The sequence below is a fragment of the Musca domestica genome, unplaced genomic scaffold (genome assembly GCF_030504385.1).
Source record: "Musca domestica strain aabys unplaced genomic scaffold, Musca_domestica.polishedcontigs.V.1.1 15, whole genome shotgun sequence".
In the NCBI taxonomy this organism is placed as follows: Eukaryota; Metazoa; Arthropoda; class Insecta; order Diptera; family Muscidae; genus Musca; species Musca domestica.
The window spans coordinates 11,550,542-11,568,384 of record NW_026712207.1 but is presented as its reverse complement, the minus strand read 5'-3'; positions in this window follow the sequence as shown (position 1 = coordinate 11,568,384).

Sequence of the window (17,843 nt, the reverse complement as noted above, 5' to 3'; positions counted from 1 at the left end):
TCGGATTTATTAATTTCCTAGCAAATACCAAACATACAAGAAAATGCAATCTTTTGTAGTTGAGTGGCATTTGTGTTGCAATTAGAGAATTCGAGGTAGCTACATACTTCCCCATAATAATCGTATCCTCAATTACATTTTTGTGTAGTTTTTTACTGTTAGCTTAATACCATTGCAAAGGTGTTGTGTGTTAATGCTTCTTAATAAAATCATATCACAATCTGAACCGATTCCAATAAAATTTGACAAAACTTACTTTACACCAAATTCCGTCACACCTTCCATATTACATTGATTGGAGGTTCATATCGTGTTTAGTGCATCAAGTATGTGAAATCGGCCGAGAATATATGTGGGCTATATTCAACTTTTAATCGATTTCTAATTAATATCTCAAATTTACTATTGTAACCAAATTCCGCCACACATTCTGAATTTCATTTGAATTGGACTACATATCGTGTTTTGTGCATAACATACATGGAATCTACCGAAAGATATGTATGAGTCACTCTTGCCGAAGTGGAATCGGACATACGTATCGTTTGTTCCATAAAATATGTGTAATTGGCCCAAAATATATATGGGAGCTATATTCAAATCTGAACCGATTTCAATATAATTTGACAAATTTATTTTCTGATCAAATTCCGTCACACATTTCAAACTTCATTGGAATAGAATATACACATAGTGTTTGGTGCATCATATGAACGAAATCGGTTGAAAATATATATTGGAGCTATATCCAAATCTGAAGCGATTTCAATATAATTTGGAAAATGTATGTTCCATTGAAATCAATTACACACTCCACATTTCATTTAAATAAGTATTTGGTGCATCAAATACATGAAATCGGCCGAAAATGTATATGGGAGCTCTACCCAAATCCGAACCAATTTGAATATAATTTGACAAATTTATTTTTGTACCAAGTTCCCTTACGCATTCTAAATTTGGAGACTGCATCTGTAATTGATCAATAGATATGTGCATCTAATATCTAAATTTTTGGGAGGTACCTCCTATTCTTATGCTATATCTTCAGTTTCAAGTGGAATTTCAAAAATTTGTTACTATGTTACTTTCAGGCAATGTTGTAGTATAATTGGAAATTTTCAGGAAAATCTGCGCAGCGGTTTTCGAGTCCATAAATAACAAACAAACATACAAACATTTTTCTCTTTTATAGATATAGATTGTCAGCGTAAAATTGTATATTAATACAGTTATGTCCACTGTTGAAATCACTTTAGAGCTCAGGAATTTATTACAACAAAAAACATTTGTAGACTAAATTTCAAGACATTTCACTGGCTTGGTATCGTTAGGTTTGAAAAATTATATATATTTTTTAAGGAAATTTTTTTGCTCCGAAATACGTTATGTCAGTCAAAATCCAGTGAACATATAGTCAGAACCTCGAAATAGTTAAAATCAAGGGGTGATATTACATGAAGTCTATACCAAAACATATATGAACACATTTTTGAAATTTAAGAAAATTTGGCGAAATTAAATAAATTAAAAGCTATGACTATAACGTTAATATACTTAAAATCATGGATTACTTTCATACATCCGGTATACAAATGTACAAAAATGGACCGTTATTAAACGATTTTTTACACATTCCAATTCCAAAGCTCTAAGTTAAATCTTTTTAAATATATATGAAAATATTCGGATCCCCTTATGTATAAAGAGTACTCATTTATGTTTACACATCAAATACTAAAAAATCCACTTGGAATTTTACCTACACTCAAATTATTATTTTAAAAATATTTGCAGCAAAATTCAGAAGAGGTGCTAAACTTGCCGAGGATTATTTTTTATGCCCTACATCACGCTGTGGTCAGGGTAGTATGCCCTCGTTCATTTGTTAATAAGAAGAAGATGGAAGCGATATAGATTCATAGTTCCTTTTGATGACCTATATAGAATCGCAATCTGAGTCGCAGAAATTATTTGTTTTAAAAATCGGTTCAGATTTAACTATAGCTCCCATACATATTTTTCACCCGATTTGTGTTTGTTTTTTTGTACCCCTCAGCCATAAATAAGAACATTAGGTACGAAAAAACAAACACATCTCAGAAATATCTATAAAAAAAAATGTTGTCGGTATTTTTCAGATTTGAAACTAAATATTTCCCATTTATAAGGTCTGTGATCTAAATGTTATACCCTCCACCATACTCTAAATGGTATATTATATTTTTCATTCCATTTCTAGTTCCTCGAAATACTCATGTTAGACTTAAAAGAGTACATATATTCTTGATCAGCGTAAAATTCTAAGTCGATTTAGCAATATCCGTTTGTCTGTTACAGTCACGCTAGCTTTGGGACGAATTGAGGCCGAAAGCTTAAATTTTCACTCATTTCTATTTTGCCAGTAGTCAGGTTAAGGTCGTCGGTTTTCGTTTTCGTATAGCCCCCATGTAACGGTACTTCCTTTTATTCGATATTTTGACGAATTTAGCGACATTTTTCAGCGGAGTTTCGTATATGTATTTCGTATTTCGTAATGGGTACTACAACATATGATGAAAATTGTCTATGCAGGTCCACGTTTTTTGTTTTTATAATGAAAAATATATGCAGAGCGTTATATTTTATAGCTTAAATGTATATCGATCAAATATTGAAGAATTGACAAATTCCTCTTCAAATCCGTAGCATGTACCCGACATCAAGGATACCTTAAATGAGGCATCGATCTATTCTGTCAAATTTAGTTGGGAATACGGCATTGGTATTTGTAGTTTATAAGGGGTTCTAGCTTCGACGGCGAAACATTGTAAGTATAGGTCCATGATTTTGTATAGCCCCCAAATAACGATACCTCCCGATATTCCCTATTTTGTTGATTTTTTGCCACATTTTTCTACGTATTTGTCTAAAAATTGGTATTTGTAGGTCTTAATAGGTTCTACCTCCGGTAGCGAAACATTGTTTCGATACAGTCCCATATAACGAAACCTCCTGATATTCGGAATTTTGACGATTTTCGCCACATTTTTTCACGGATTTGTCTAAAAATTGGTATTTGTAGTTCATAATGGGTTCTACCTTTCGCTTTCGAAACACTGTATTTATAGGTCCACGCTTGTGTATAGCCCCAAAATAACAGTACCTCCCGATATTCAGTATTTTGTTGATTTTCGTCACATTTTTTCAGATTTTCAGATTTGTCAAAAAATTGGTATTTGTAGTTCATAATGGGTTCTAGCTCCAGTGGCAGAGCATTGAATATTGTTGTTCACGTTTTTCTATAGCGCGCACCGATATATGGTATTTTGATAATCCTAATCACATTTAGCCACGAAACTGTTTCAAAATTGGTATTTAAGAAGATTTGGTAGATTACAAACCTTGGAATATAAAATTGTCTACACAGGTTTCCGTTTTGGTGTAGTGCCCATATAAAGGCCTCATTCATTTTATAGTTTTTTGAAAAGATAGACAGCATGGAACACTTTTATATAAAAATGTTGTCTTTATCCAATGGTGGATGGTATTAAAAGATCGGCCCGGCCGAACTTCATGTTTTTTGTTTACTTTTTTTTGGAAACTCATTGTAATTTTTTTCAATTTGTCCTCGAACCCGAAAAAAATATCTTCTCGAAAAAGTATCTTCTCAAAATTCAACTGCTATACGGAAACGAAAATATCACATCCCTGCCGCTTAATAATGAATTTGGTGACATAAGTTCAAACTTTTATCATATGCTGCATGAAACGAAGCTGCTGGATAACAACTCATAAGTCAGTCAATCAGTCCATGTGACATATGAATGGAGTGAACACTGAAAATGAGATGTGTACATATCCACACATCCGCACATACATACGTGCATATTGTTCAAGCAGCACACTATTAATGTCAGTGCGCGTCACACTACAGATGCAAAATGTCGCATTAAGCCATTTGCCATTGCATGCCATGATTTTCAGATGCTGTTGCACATTATCTGTTCTCTAACAGTGGACTGGAGTTACAGCAGATACACACATATATGTGCATTCACACATATGGCTGTGCAAGGAATCTAGGTATGTACACACTACGAAATAGACGATAACAGAAATGAATGAAATCTGCTCCAGCACGACGGCAGTAAAATTTGGAATAAGCAGTGAGTGGTGCTTCGTTCAAACTTCAATGGCCAAATTAACAAATGCATCACCTTGCTATGTTTGTATGTTATATAAACACACACATACATATGTAGCAATCTTCTGAAATGGCAAAAGTAATGGAAATTCACATACAAACATTTAAACATACGAGGTATTTTAAGCAACACATTTTGTTATTTCGGAATGTTTGTGCTTTTCTAGCAAATGTTGGGATTAACAACTATTTAAAAAACTTGGAGAGGAGAAAACGAGGATTACTAAAAATAAAAAATAAAAATAGTCCTGCATATGTATATCCTTTGAAATAAGTAACATGTTGCGAAAAACGATTGTTTTTCGGAGAAATCGGATTTCCAATACCCTGAACCAGGAAAAAAGTTCAAATACAGATTTGAAGTCCTCGTCATAGCTATAGGTTACCTCTTGTCATAGACATTATGTTAGAAGAATAAAAATCCAAGAATTTCGTAAATGGGTTTCTTTTAATCTTTTAAACACTCGGCCATATGGCTATACAGGGTATATAACATTTGATACAGAAAAAAACGTGCCTCATCGAAATGACGAAATAAGTCTCTTTGAACCAAATACGTTCTAGGACACTTGGTGTCGATCTAGGGGTATCCGTCGTCCGTCTGTCTGACTGGCGTGCACAATAATCCTAGAAGACATTGTCCGATTTGGTCCAAACTTGATACATCTTAATATATTTATCGAGTTCGGAGATGGACAACATCATTCCATACCTTCAGGTATCTCCCTCACAACGGGTTAAAATTATCACAGAAAAAAATTTACCTCAGACAATAGGAAAGAATCATCCGATTTTTTTCAATATTTGAAAATACTTCTATTTTTATCAGTGCTAGCTCATTCCATCAAATACTTACCACCCCCCAAAGGATGAAAATTTTGAATAATTTTAACTCTTATAAAATTTGAAATAAGAGTCCGATACTCTTAAAATTTCGCACATCTGAATATTTCTATTAACACAAGATCTGATATGAAGTATTGATAGAACGAACCGCTCTTTCTGACCCATTATCCACAATCGGTCAACATTGTGAATAACCATGAAACTCATAAGATGCTAAATGAGCACAAGATTACTTTGAAACTCAACATTCTTAACAATACTATATGAGGTGCAGGGATGGAATAGAACTGACCACTCCTTCTGGTACCTCCCGCACAACGGGTCAAAAATTTTAATACTTATAACTCGTATAAATACGAAATAAGCATTCTATTCTCTTCAGATTTTACACATCCCTATTGGATATTAACCTACCACTTCTGCTGCCTCCGCCATATGGGGTCACAATTGTCAAGACTTATATCCATCATAACTTGGAAAAGAAGTAAGCGATACTTTTTCAGCAATTGCATATTTTCGGAAAAGACATCTTCTAATTTTTTTCTTAAAAACCCAGAAATTTCCGAAAACATAAATTTTTGATTTTTTTGATTTCTCTACAAAAAAAAAAAAATAAAATAAAAAAAAAACACTTCTAAATCCAAGATTTTCGATTAAATTTTTTTAATCCTGTATTTTCAACCCTAAGTTATTTCAAACAGTTTCCACAGAAAATATTTATGCTTTAAACAGAAATATTCTTTGCCAGGAATAATCCTGTAAAACATAATTTTTGGTCAGGAATTTTTAAATATTATTTTCCGAAACCTCAATCTTCTGTCATGAAGTCCTAAAAATTGTTCTTCTTAAAAAATCCATGGTCTTAGGTTTTGAAGTGCATTAGTTTTTTAGTCATAAGTTATTACGTTTTGAGGTCTTTAAACAATATTCCTACAGAATGAGATGAAAAAACCGCAACCAACTCCAGACACCTGTCATTTCTAAGTCACACGTCCGACAGCTATTAAAATTATTTCAGTGACAGCTCATTATATTGTTTACAAGCGTACAAAAGCATTTTGGTGAGAATTTTCCAGAAAAAAAGTTATTCGTGATGGAATTCAAGCGTGATAGTGTGATTTCTTTTTTGCCTGAATCCCCACAAGTGGCTATTGTTAGACAACTCCAGTCTTTAAATGTGAATAAATGTTTTGTGTCTCGTACCATCGCTCATTACCGTGATACTGGTAGCGTAGCCCGACGTCAACGAAGTGGACGGAAGAAAAAAGCAACATCAGCAGAAATGGTTCGGAAAGTAAAGAAGCGACTTGAGCTGAACATATCGCAATATCCCATTCGGCAAATATTGAAAAATTAGCTCGGGGTAAAGCCATTGAAATTCCAAAAAGTGCAAGAACTTACACCGTAACAGGAAGAGTTGCTTCCCTTGGCAGAAAGTGATGAACTGCCGAATTTGGTTTTCGCCGCTGAAAAAATATTCGTTATCGAGCAGTTTGTAAACAAACAAAACAATCGTGTTTACTTGCCAAAGAGGTCAGCTGAAAATGTGCACCTTCGGTTGACCAACAGAACTTAAGCACCGGAAATGGTAACGGTGTGGGCCGCCATAATAGCCAACTGTCACTCTCCGCTCGTATTAATCGACCGTGGCATCATAATAAATGCCGAATATTATCGCAAAAATATTCTGGTGGGTGTATTAAAGCCTTGAGCACGCAAACATTTGGCCGCAGACCTTGGATATTCCAACAGGACTCAACACCATCGCCCTCAGGACGCCCAAGAATGGTTACAAATTGAAGTTCCTCGCTTCATTTCCAGCGCACAATGGCCACCAAAATCTCCGGATACCAATCCGTTGGATTATTGTGTCTGGAGTATTTTGAACACTAATTTTTAAAAAATTCACTATTTTGGCCCCAGACGTTTTTTATAAAAGTATTCTTGAATCGAAAATTATTTTTATTAATTATAAAGTATATAAAGCCTCAAGAAATATTTTCCTAAAATAGTTCATTTTTGGCTATGGGACCCTTGAAACTTTTCTTAAAAGTGGAGGTTTTAAAAATGGAACGAAAATTATAATATACCCAAATCTCTACTTAATATAAGATATCCCTGTTTAAGGGCAAATAACAACTACTACATTAAATTTTTTAATGTAATTTATGGTCACCTTATTTTAAATATGATTATTATCCCTTCCTCTCCACAATATTTTAGATATCTGCTTTCACAAGAACTAGAGTTTTTTTTTATGATTTTATTCTAGTTTTTACTTGTCCAGCTGGAGACCATTTTCATTTTGTTTCGAACAAAAGGATATTAGCCAGTCAAAATACATTTTTTCCTTTTATCCATTATTAAATATTTAGCATTGAACCGTTCATTGAGTGGACAAGGCTTCGCATAAAATGACAGTAAGGGCACAACAAAATCCCTTGTGCATTTGCAATAACGAATATTTTAATAACGTTTTTTCGTTTTTTTTTTTTTTTTTTTTTTTTTTGCAAATCCACCGGCTCGTCGTAGACCGTATTGTTTGCCATGTACACTGCTGCTGCACATTTTGTTCTCAACAATTTTCAATTTTAATTAAAAATGAAGTTTCCTTTGGGAGAAAAAGAGAATACATGCAGCGTTCTCAAAATGTGGGGAAAATGGTGGCAGTCGTGGAAAATGAAACTCATAAAAATAAACTATTCATTGACTGAATATTATAGTGCATCGGTAGTAGTGGACGTGCATTGTTGCCGCTCGCTCGGTAATGTGCACTTCTTAGCGTTAAAACCATGAGTTTACCAAGAGCCAATATTCCCCAGTAACACCAAAGATAAACACACAAAGGAGACAAGGAAAAAAGGAGGAGAACTACCAAAAGCAATATGAGCTGCATGCAAAGGTTAACAACAAACATAATAATGGCACAATCATTGACAATGCCCCAATGCACATTACAGTCAAGTGTGGCTATAATGAAGATGTTTGATAATATGTGCAAAACATTATATTTTTTAATTAAATGGAACTAATTTCAGCATAAATACAGCCCTATCAGTCACTTGGACTACTTTTGATCGGAATTTTGCAAAATATTTTATATAGTTAGAGAATAATCATGAAAACCGTGATTCGAAATGCTAGTATTTATAATCGACCTCCACTGTATGTATTTTATTGTAGCAGTGTACATAAACGGAAGCTGAAACTGGGAGTTCAATCATATATTTTTTTAGTGAAATACAAAAACTTTACTTGAACGTGGTATATGCATTGAATTTCACATTAAACTGAATAAATCAGTGGTTAAATAATGGAATGTTGATCTCTTCGATTACAAAAATCCATATCCAAAATACTTCATTTTTATTTTATGTTTTAAATATAGTCAAAGTAAAATATACAAATATATCATCATCGACGTCTTTTCAAATAATCCAAATATTGTGGAGAATACACTAGCACTCAGTTTCCAACCCTAAAAAACGTCCTCATCCAGCGCACGCTTCATTCAAACTAAATATTAATCAGAGACGTTAAGAGCAGGTTGATTCATAAACAGCAAGTCCTACGTCGTATATGCTCGTTTAAAATCGTGTCATTTTTTATTGGTTGTTGCAAGTGTGAGAAACATTCGTTGAATTCAATGAGAGAAGAGAAAGTATACTTGTTTGCTCCACATGAAATGTAAAATAAATGAGAGAGAGGGAGAGAGTACCAACTGTAACACTACTCAGGGTAGAAAAACAATAATCATATTTGGGAATCACTGGTTGCTGTTAACATAACTGACCTAACTCAAGGATAGGCTTTGTTGATTGACTTGTTGTAAAGAGCAAATGTAAAGTTCTTGTTCCAGTTGGTTGATTTTGATGTCTGCAATGTAATGGATGTAGGATTATGTAGCAATAAAATGTTGGCTCATGTATCTAAAACAATGAAATTGATAGCCTTTGTATTTTAAAAACTGAAACTGAAATAATCAGAAATGTAATATTTTGTATCATTTATTTGTTCTTGGCCATTATTCACTTATTGGACTATATAGTAGGAGAAATGTAAACATAGTCATTGGGCATATACACTTTTTACTCGCCATCATGACAAAGGTTTTGCGTTTCTTTTGTTACTCTACCAGCAACACGTCGAAATATTTGATGAGACCCAAAAATTAGTTGATATGTTTGATTGTAATCTAGTTAGCTACGCATGTAAGTCCAGTTTGCAATTCGGTATATTTGATAAAATAATAATAAGTCACGAAATACCTATTTTCCTTATTTTCGATATTTTGAATTTAAAAACCAATAAGGAGGATAAAAACTTTTTCTGCAGAGAGGGGTACAATTTGATATTGTCAATTTTTTTTACAAAGAACAGATCGTCGAACAAATTATGAATGTTAACAGGTCGTCTTCGCATAGAATAACTTTCAGAAAAAGCTCTAAAAATAAGAGACCTTACAAAGTTCTTCTACAGATGGGGAGGTCTTATAGAAACTGAAGGCCTTCTATATCTATACAACGAAGTCTTTTAAAAGTCTTCCAGAAAAAACCTAACATTTTTGGAATATTAATTTGAAAATGGGTTCTACGTAATATAAGCCTCAAAAGTTCTTCTAGAAGACCTTACAAAGGACATACATAGGTCTTATAGAGATCTTGAAGACTTTTAGAATATCTTCAAAACTGTTATCTTAGTGTACAATTATTTTTTTAAGACCCTCTCAAGAAATGTACTTTCTGAAGGTCTTCTATGCCTAGAAAGTCCTATTAAAATCATCCTTTTAAAAACCTTCTTTAAACTGAAGATCTCCATTTTATCTTCCAAATGTCTTCTATAGTAAAAATGCATTCCAAAAGCGTTCCTTATAAAGGACAACATTCGGATCTTTCAGATGTCTAACGAAGTGAAAACCTTTTCAAGGCCTTATGCAGACAGAAGACCTTGAAAAGGTGTGGTCTAATTACATCATCTTAAGAGTCGTCGGAATTTAGCATATGGTAAGAATTAAGGGCTGGACAGAAGCATACCAATTTGAATGGTCATCGAATAATATTTAGAGGGTGAAATGAACAATAACTTTTTTGTTCAAATATACAACATTGTCGATTAAACCCCGAATAGTTTTTAATCCCGGCAGAATCACAAATACTTTGATAATAATAGCCAAAATATCGGATTTATAGAAAAATATATGCAATATATATGTATAAAAGAAATGGGAAAACATACAAAAGTGAATATTTTTGTTATACACAGTTCGCAATTATCGTCCAATCATCACATAACTTTGCTTGGGTGTGGTCAGAATAGAGGCATATTGGACTTGGAGATGATCGCAAAATATGTGAGGGTTGAAATGGCCAACAATTATAAAGGAAAAAAACTAAAAATCAATCGACACGGAATTTTGCATAAGGTTAGAAATTTCGGCGGAGGATGTAATAATGATAAAACCTATTCTTTGCCTTGCTTATAATAGCTTATTTGTTTTAAGTTACGATGAAATGCTCAATTGACACATCCTAGCGATGTTTCAAGGCTAGATTGAGTCATTCTACTTATCTTAAAAAGCTCACTATTGAGTTCTGAGTTTTTAAAAGACCTTCGCTCCTCGACATTTAAATCCTAAAAAGGGTAAAATAAATGTAAATATCCCTTGGAGTTTAAACCCCGATCTTTGAGTATTCTCAGCCGTTTTTAAAACTACAAGCTTTACTCCTACCAGGGCTCTTAAAGAAAACATTCGCCTTTAAAAATCTACTTTTTAAAGCCCTCTTACAAATACATTTCTAAAGAGTTCATGGGACCTACATAGAAGAGCTAGAGCCGAACTTGGATTGCTATAATTTCGAAATAAAAATAATACCCTCCAATGAACGGAAAAAGCGTCGTGGTGAGTGTGTCTCCATGAATTTCCTTTTCATTGCAAATTTCAGATTACTAAGATCGCCTCGGAAGACAAGCTAACAAACAATAAAATACTTTATCAAATTTCCCAGTAAATTACCAAATTATGTTAAGAAAATATTTAAATCAATATTGCAACAAAAAAAATCCTTTTTTTAATATTATCCAATTGCTGTTATATATGAGTTATTTTTCTGTACAGGCAACCGTTTTAATACAATTTTTATATTAATATATCTTCTTATTTTCCCCAATCGATTTGGATTCAACTAGATATCTATGCCTCTTCACTGTCTTAGCCTCTTTTAAAAATTTCAAATTTTCTCCACTTGTAAATGAACGCTTTTAAAAAAAACAATATTGAGATAATTCCTGACTAATTTGCACCAACCAAAAAATAAATCCCAACAAATAAAAAAATTAAGAACTATGATTTTCTTAAAAAAAAAAAAAAAAAAATAATAATAATAATAATAATAATAATAATAATAAATAAATAATAATAATAAAATAAATAAATAAAAACATAGGACGTAAGTTTCAGTCACATTTTCCATTTAATTGGAAAAAAATTAAAAAGCTCTTTGCAAGATAGGTCTGTGTTTTATTCCATTCCCTATATAAAAATACCTTTTGATTTTTCCACAAAAAAAAGAAAAATAAATAAATAAATAAATAAAAAGAATATCCTGATACAAAATCCAAAGAAACTGATGAGCATTCGTGACTTTTTCCGAAAAAAAAATCTGCTATCTTAGCCTCTTGTAGCATTTCCATTTTTCTCCACTGGTAAATAAACGTTGGTTTTATAAAAACAACAATAATTGGAATAAGTCTACCTATTTTGCACCACCAAAATTACTACGGTATTCCAAAAAATAAATCTCAACAGTGTTCTATAAAAACATTAGAAAATTATTATTACAATCAGAAATTGCATTATGACAAAAAAGACTGACACCTCTTCAAAACCGATATAAAGGTAAAAATTCAAACGTAATCATTTTTAAAGCCAAATCATGTCTTGCCGATATTTAGGATATTTTTCCACAGGCATCCATGTATATCATAAATTACACATGTATATCCTAATTTTATCGTTTATTTCATATATTTACAAAACACTTTAACTCAACTCATACCGTGTGTATTAAACTTCACCCATTAAACTGTTTAAGTATTTTATTTTTAAGTTTAATGATTAGCCTCTGGCCATGAACTTTACATTAAGTGTAAATAACCCGAAGACCTGCAAGGGGTGGTGCGAGTCAGACATTATGGAGCCATTTGACGTACATATTTATGCTGCTAATGTACAACAGGCTGTCTGATAAGTTTGCCATGGCTACGTGGACTCAATTGTTGCTTTGGTATGGTTTGACGTTTAAATGAAGGCAAAAGGCGTTATAAGCTATGTACATCTCATGTGCTCATTTGGGGGTTACAATATTGAAACCAATTTTTGAATAAAAGAGAAAAAAACAATAATTCTTTTTTCTTGTCATGCACAAATGGATGATTTTTTATTACGTTCTCCATCGTCTTTACACGCGTTGCGGAGAATTGCATCACGTTACCATTCACCGTTAAAGCATTTAATAGCTCCGTTATTATTTTGACATTTCAAATATCCATCTGTATGCACATGGATATAACTTTAATATTATTTTGTTTCGCTTGGTTTTTTTTTTTCTTTTATAAATCTACAATTCTATGCTTTTATTATTTGCTGTGGACGACACATGCATTGAGTGTGTTCGGAGATGTTCTTTGTATATGTGTGTGTGTGTGCGTTTGTTTCGAGAAATGCGTATTCATCGTAACTCACTTGGAAAAATTATGTTGCACGTGATGTGTTTTGGAAATACTTCAATGGCACGTTTGGCGGAAAAATAGCAAAGGTACATAACCACACGGAGAGATTCCACAAAGGTTCATGTGCAGGTAAATGTGTGCACACGTATCTTTGATCAATAAAATGGTACATTTCGTTATTTTTATACCCTACAACACTATGTGTTGGGGGTATTATAAGTTTGATTGGGCCAGAAATTATGTAACACCACGAAATATTGATTTCCCACATAGGAAAGTATATATGGATCTTCCTAGCTCGCCGAGCTGAGTCGATCTAGCTATGTATGTCCGTCCGTCCGTCTGTCCGTCTGTCCATGTTAATTTGTAATCACTCTACAGGTCGCAATTATGGTCCGATCTTCACGAAATTTAGAATGTAGGTGGGGCCTGGACCAGAATAGAACCCTATTGCTTTTGGAGATGATCGCTAAATGTTTAGGGGTTGAAATAGACCAAATACTGAAAAAATTTCGTATTTTGCAGTAGCTATACAGGTCGCAATTATAGACCAATCGACGCGGAATTTCGCATGTAGCTGAAGTTTAGGGAGGGGAAGAAGCCTACCAATTTGGGTGGTCATCGGGTAATATTTAGCGGGTAAAATAGACCATATCTTTTTTGTTGAAAAAATTCAAAATTTTTCATTAAACCGCGAATATTTTAAATCCTAGCGAAATCACAAAGCCATGACAAGGTTACTTCTGATCTTTACATTGATGTTAACATCCAACAAAACGGATATATAGCAAAATATGTGCGATATATATGTTTATCAAAGAAGATATGCTTGAACAATCTCTTATATGTCGAGAACGGCTGAACTGATTTCGACAGTTCTGATTAATTCAGAATGGCCTCTTGGCAGGAAACATAAAACGTCTAAAAAAATCGCATAAAAATATCTCTCTAAAGATTAAAATATTGATTTTGTAAAATGTTCTCATATTTTTTCCATTTTGTCATATTTTTGGCATATTTTCATTTTGAATTAAACATTTGGTAATATTTCTACAGCTAACAAAACTAAGTAGTTAGGATATCAGGATATCATATACAGATCGCATTTATGGCCCGATTCTTACGAAATTTTGCATGGGGATAAGATGAGGGTCAGAATAAAAGCCTATTCTTTTTGGAGATGATCGCCATATATTTAGGGGTTGAAATGGACCAAAAAACTGCAAAATTGTCAGCAGATCGTAATTTTGGGGGTTACCGGACATTGCAAAAGCCAAGCAGTTTTGGATGGTCATCCAAAAATATTCAATGTGTGAAGTAGTTTGCCAACTTTTATAGACAAAATACGAAAATGTCCATTCCAGTGACTTTTTGGAGAATTCACAAATACAGGAAAGACGCACTTCTGACTATTTCGTTAACGCTGATTTCGTTGAAGAGTATAGTCAAATGGCTGTATCTCATATAGATGCGTTTCAGTCAAAAAGCAATAATAATAAAATCTTTGGGAAATATTGGTTCCAGATCTAGGAAGACCATTTACGTGCAACAACTACCAATTAATTGGAAATGAGCAAATCAGTTTAAGTTGCTATTATCCGAAAATTAGAGAACGAAACCTGATGATTTTCTTTTATTATTTGTCACAATATCTTGTGGAATTCTTTCGAGTATCTCGCCTATATAAACTGTATCGTTTATTGTAGTGTTGTAGGGTATTCAACGGTCGGCCCCGCTCGACTGTAGCCTTTGCTTACTTGTTTTTTTTTTCTTCGTTCAAACCATTTTAGTTTAAATATTTTTTGCATTCGGAATTTTATGATGAAAAGTATTCGGGGCAACGGTGGTAATTGAAATATGTTTGCATATATTTTAGGGAAGTGAACAGCAAGAAGACCCTCTTAATCTCCAAATTTAGACTCATCTATATGATTTGCTTGTCTACGATATTTGGCTATATTCGTCAACGAAATCAGCATAAAAAAGCCAGAAGTTCGCCTGTAAGTAATGCTGGTATTTTTCCACACAAAATTATTGGTCCATTGTACCCGCTGTCATAAACTCTAACTTTATGCGAGATTTCGTGTCCTTTGGTTTCTTACGGCTGCAAAATCAGGAAAATTTTTAGTTGTTGGTCCATTTTAACCCCTAATATATTGCGGACATCATTGAAAACAATATGCCTATCCCTTCCGAGCCCAACCCTACCCTTGTGAAAATTTTCGTGAGGATCGGACGGTATTTACAATACTTATATAATATATAATATCCTCAACCTGTGTTGTAAAATGAACAAATATTACAAAATATTATAAGTCAAATTGAAAAATCGCATGCGATAAAAAATATGAAAATATAAAAAAAAAATGTCACAAAATATTACAAAATCTAAATTAACATAATTATTGGCATATTTTTCTGCGATTTTTTTAGATTTTATACTTTAATGACAGGAGGGCATTCTGAATTGACAATATTTGTCAAAATCGGTCTAGCCATTCTTAAGATTTAAGCATTTTAACTAACATCCCCTTCCTTTGTATACACACATTGTATATATTTCGCTATATATATCCGATATATTTACTATCGCCATCTACGTAACGGTCAGAAATGACCTGTTCGTCTATTTGTGATTTCGCCGGCATTAAAAATATTCGCGGTTTAATGGAAAATTTGACTATTATTTATCAAAAATTCTATGGTCTATTTCAACCACTAAATATTACCCGATGACGATCAAAATTGGAAGGCTTCTGCCCAGCCCAAAGTTCTAGCCCAATGCTAACCTTCGCTTCGATTGGTCTATAATTGTGACCTGTAGATCAACGGCAAAATCAGGATTTTTTTTCAGTTTTTTGTCCATTTCAATCCCTAAATATTATGCGATCATCTTCAAAAAAAATAAGGTTCTATCCCTAACCCCACCTACATTTTAAATTTCGTGAAGATCGGGCCATAATTGCGACCTGTAGAGTGATTACAAATTAACATGGACTAAATGGCTAGATCGACTCAGCTCGGCGAGATAGGAAGATCCATATATACTTTCCTATGCGGGAAATCAATATTTCGTGGTGTTACATAATTTTTGGCCCAATCAAACTTATAATACCCCCAACACAAAGTGTTGTATGGTATAAATAGTTATTGGGGCAATAGATATATCGGACCGAGTCTCACAAAATGGAAAAATTCGGTTGAATATGAAAAGTCCTATCCAATTTGGCCTGATATTATGAGATGATGGTGAGATAAAAAAACTGCAACCAACTTCAAAAGCCACTCGTCCGACAGCTGTTAAAATCATTGACAGTGACATATTGTTCACAAGCGTTCAAAAGCATTTTGTTGAGAATTTTCCAGGAAAAAAGTTATTCGTGATGGAATTCAAGCGTGATAGTGTGATTTCTTGGTATTTGGCTGGAAAACCACAAGTGGCTATCGTTGGAGCACTCCATCATTTAAATGTGAATAAATCTTTTGTGTCTCGTACCATCGCTCGTTACCGTGATACTGGTAGCTTAGCCCGACGTCAAGGAAGTGGGCGGAAGAAAACAGCAACATAAGCAGAAATGGTTCGAAAGGTAAAGAAGCGACTTGATCGAAACCAAGCGTCGCAGTGGGAGAAAAATGGCTCGTGAGCTGAACATATCACAATGTTCCATTCGGCAAATATTGAAAAATGAGCTCGGGGTGTATTAAAGCCTTGGGCACGCAAAGATTTTGGCCGCAGACCTTGGACATTACAAAAGGACTCAGCACCATCGCTCGCGCCACCCAAGAATGGTTACAAAATGAGGTTCCTAGTTTCATTTCCAGCGCACACGGTTTCATTGGCCGTTTGAAGGCCACAATTCGTGCCAAAGTTGACCAATTCGAACAAATCTAAACTTATTCTAAAATTTCAAGCTATTTCCCACATTTTTTGTTTTCAATAAAAAAAAATATAAAAATGACTTTGTTGCCGTTTTTTATCTCACCCTGTAGGGAGGTGCCTTTGTATGAAGCTATACGAAAACGTGTTCATGTATAAGTAATTTTCTGGATGTAGTACCCATTAGCAACCACATATTTCAAATTTGAAGCATTTTCGGTAAAAATCATCAAAATACCTATGTACCTACTTAGTTTCGTGCGGAAGCTAGAGTAATTTCAACAGACGGACAGACACATAATTTTATGTTGATCAAAAAATGATATATATTTTTTTGGTGGTCTCTAAAATATATATTTAATATGCCCTCCATACTATTGAGGAGAAAACTGCAAAATAAAAACTGGAAAATTAAAAAATGTATTTAATATTGTAAATTCCAAACAATTGCAACTAGAAAGAGATTATGGAAAATTGAAGGAAACTCCCAAAAACCTAGTCTTTAACTTCCCCAATTTCCAGATTTTTGTTATTAGAATAAATAGTCCTTTCTATTCCATCAAAAAATTGTATATCACTTCACACGCAGATTGCCTCTATTTAATGTTTATACAGCACTGCGTTTTGTAATTAAACACAGACAAGCAAAACAAAACTCTGATCACTTCACTGGCAATGAAAATAAAGAAAACTTTTTTTTCCAAGGCATTGTTTGTGCATTTCTGGATTTGATGGCTTTTTCCTGTCATCAGATACTACGTACGGAGGCCCTTTTCAATGGAATTGTCAATTGGATTGTTGAAATAACGACAAAAGTCCCCAAGGAATGGAAATATAATAAGAGTTGCCAGATGAGTGTTGCGATAATTGTGCTTTGAATAAAATGCGTGTAACACGCGACACAAAAACAAACCGGCACATACATTAAGGGGGGGTGGGGTGCTGAATTACAAAATGGGCTAAGTTTGGGAATAAATAATTGATGTATTGATGTGAAGGTTAGTAAATCCTTCGAGTTATGAGGGAGAGGGGAAACACACTTCTTGTTAAATATTTAAAACTCTGTTGAATATTCAAATACATCCAGGGGTATAATACTAGTTAGGCGGGGCCGACTATATGATACCCTACACCACTATACGTATTTAGTAGAGCTAACGTAAAAAAAGTTTATATGGGGAATTTATGTGCAGTAGATCATTCCAA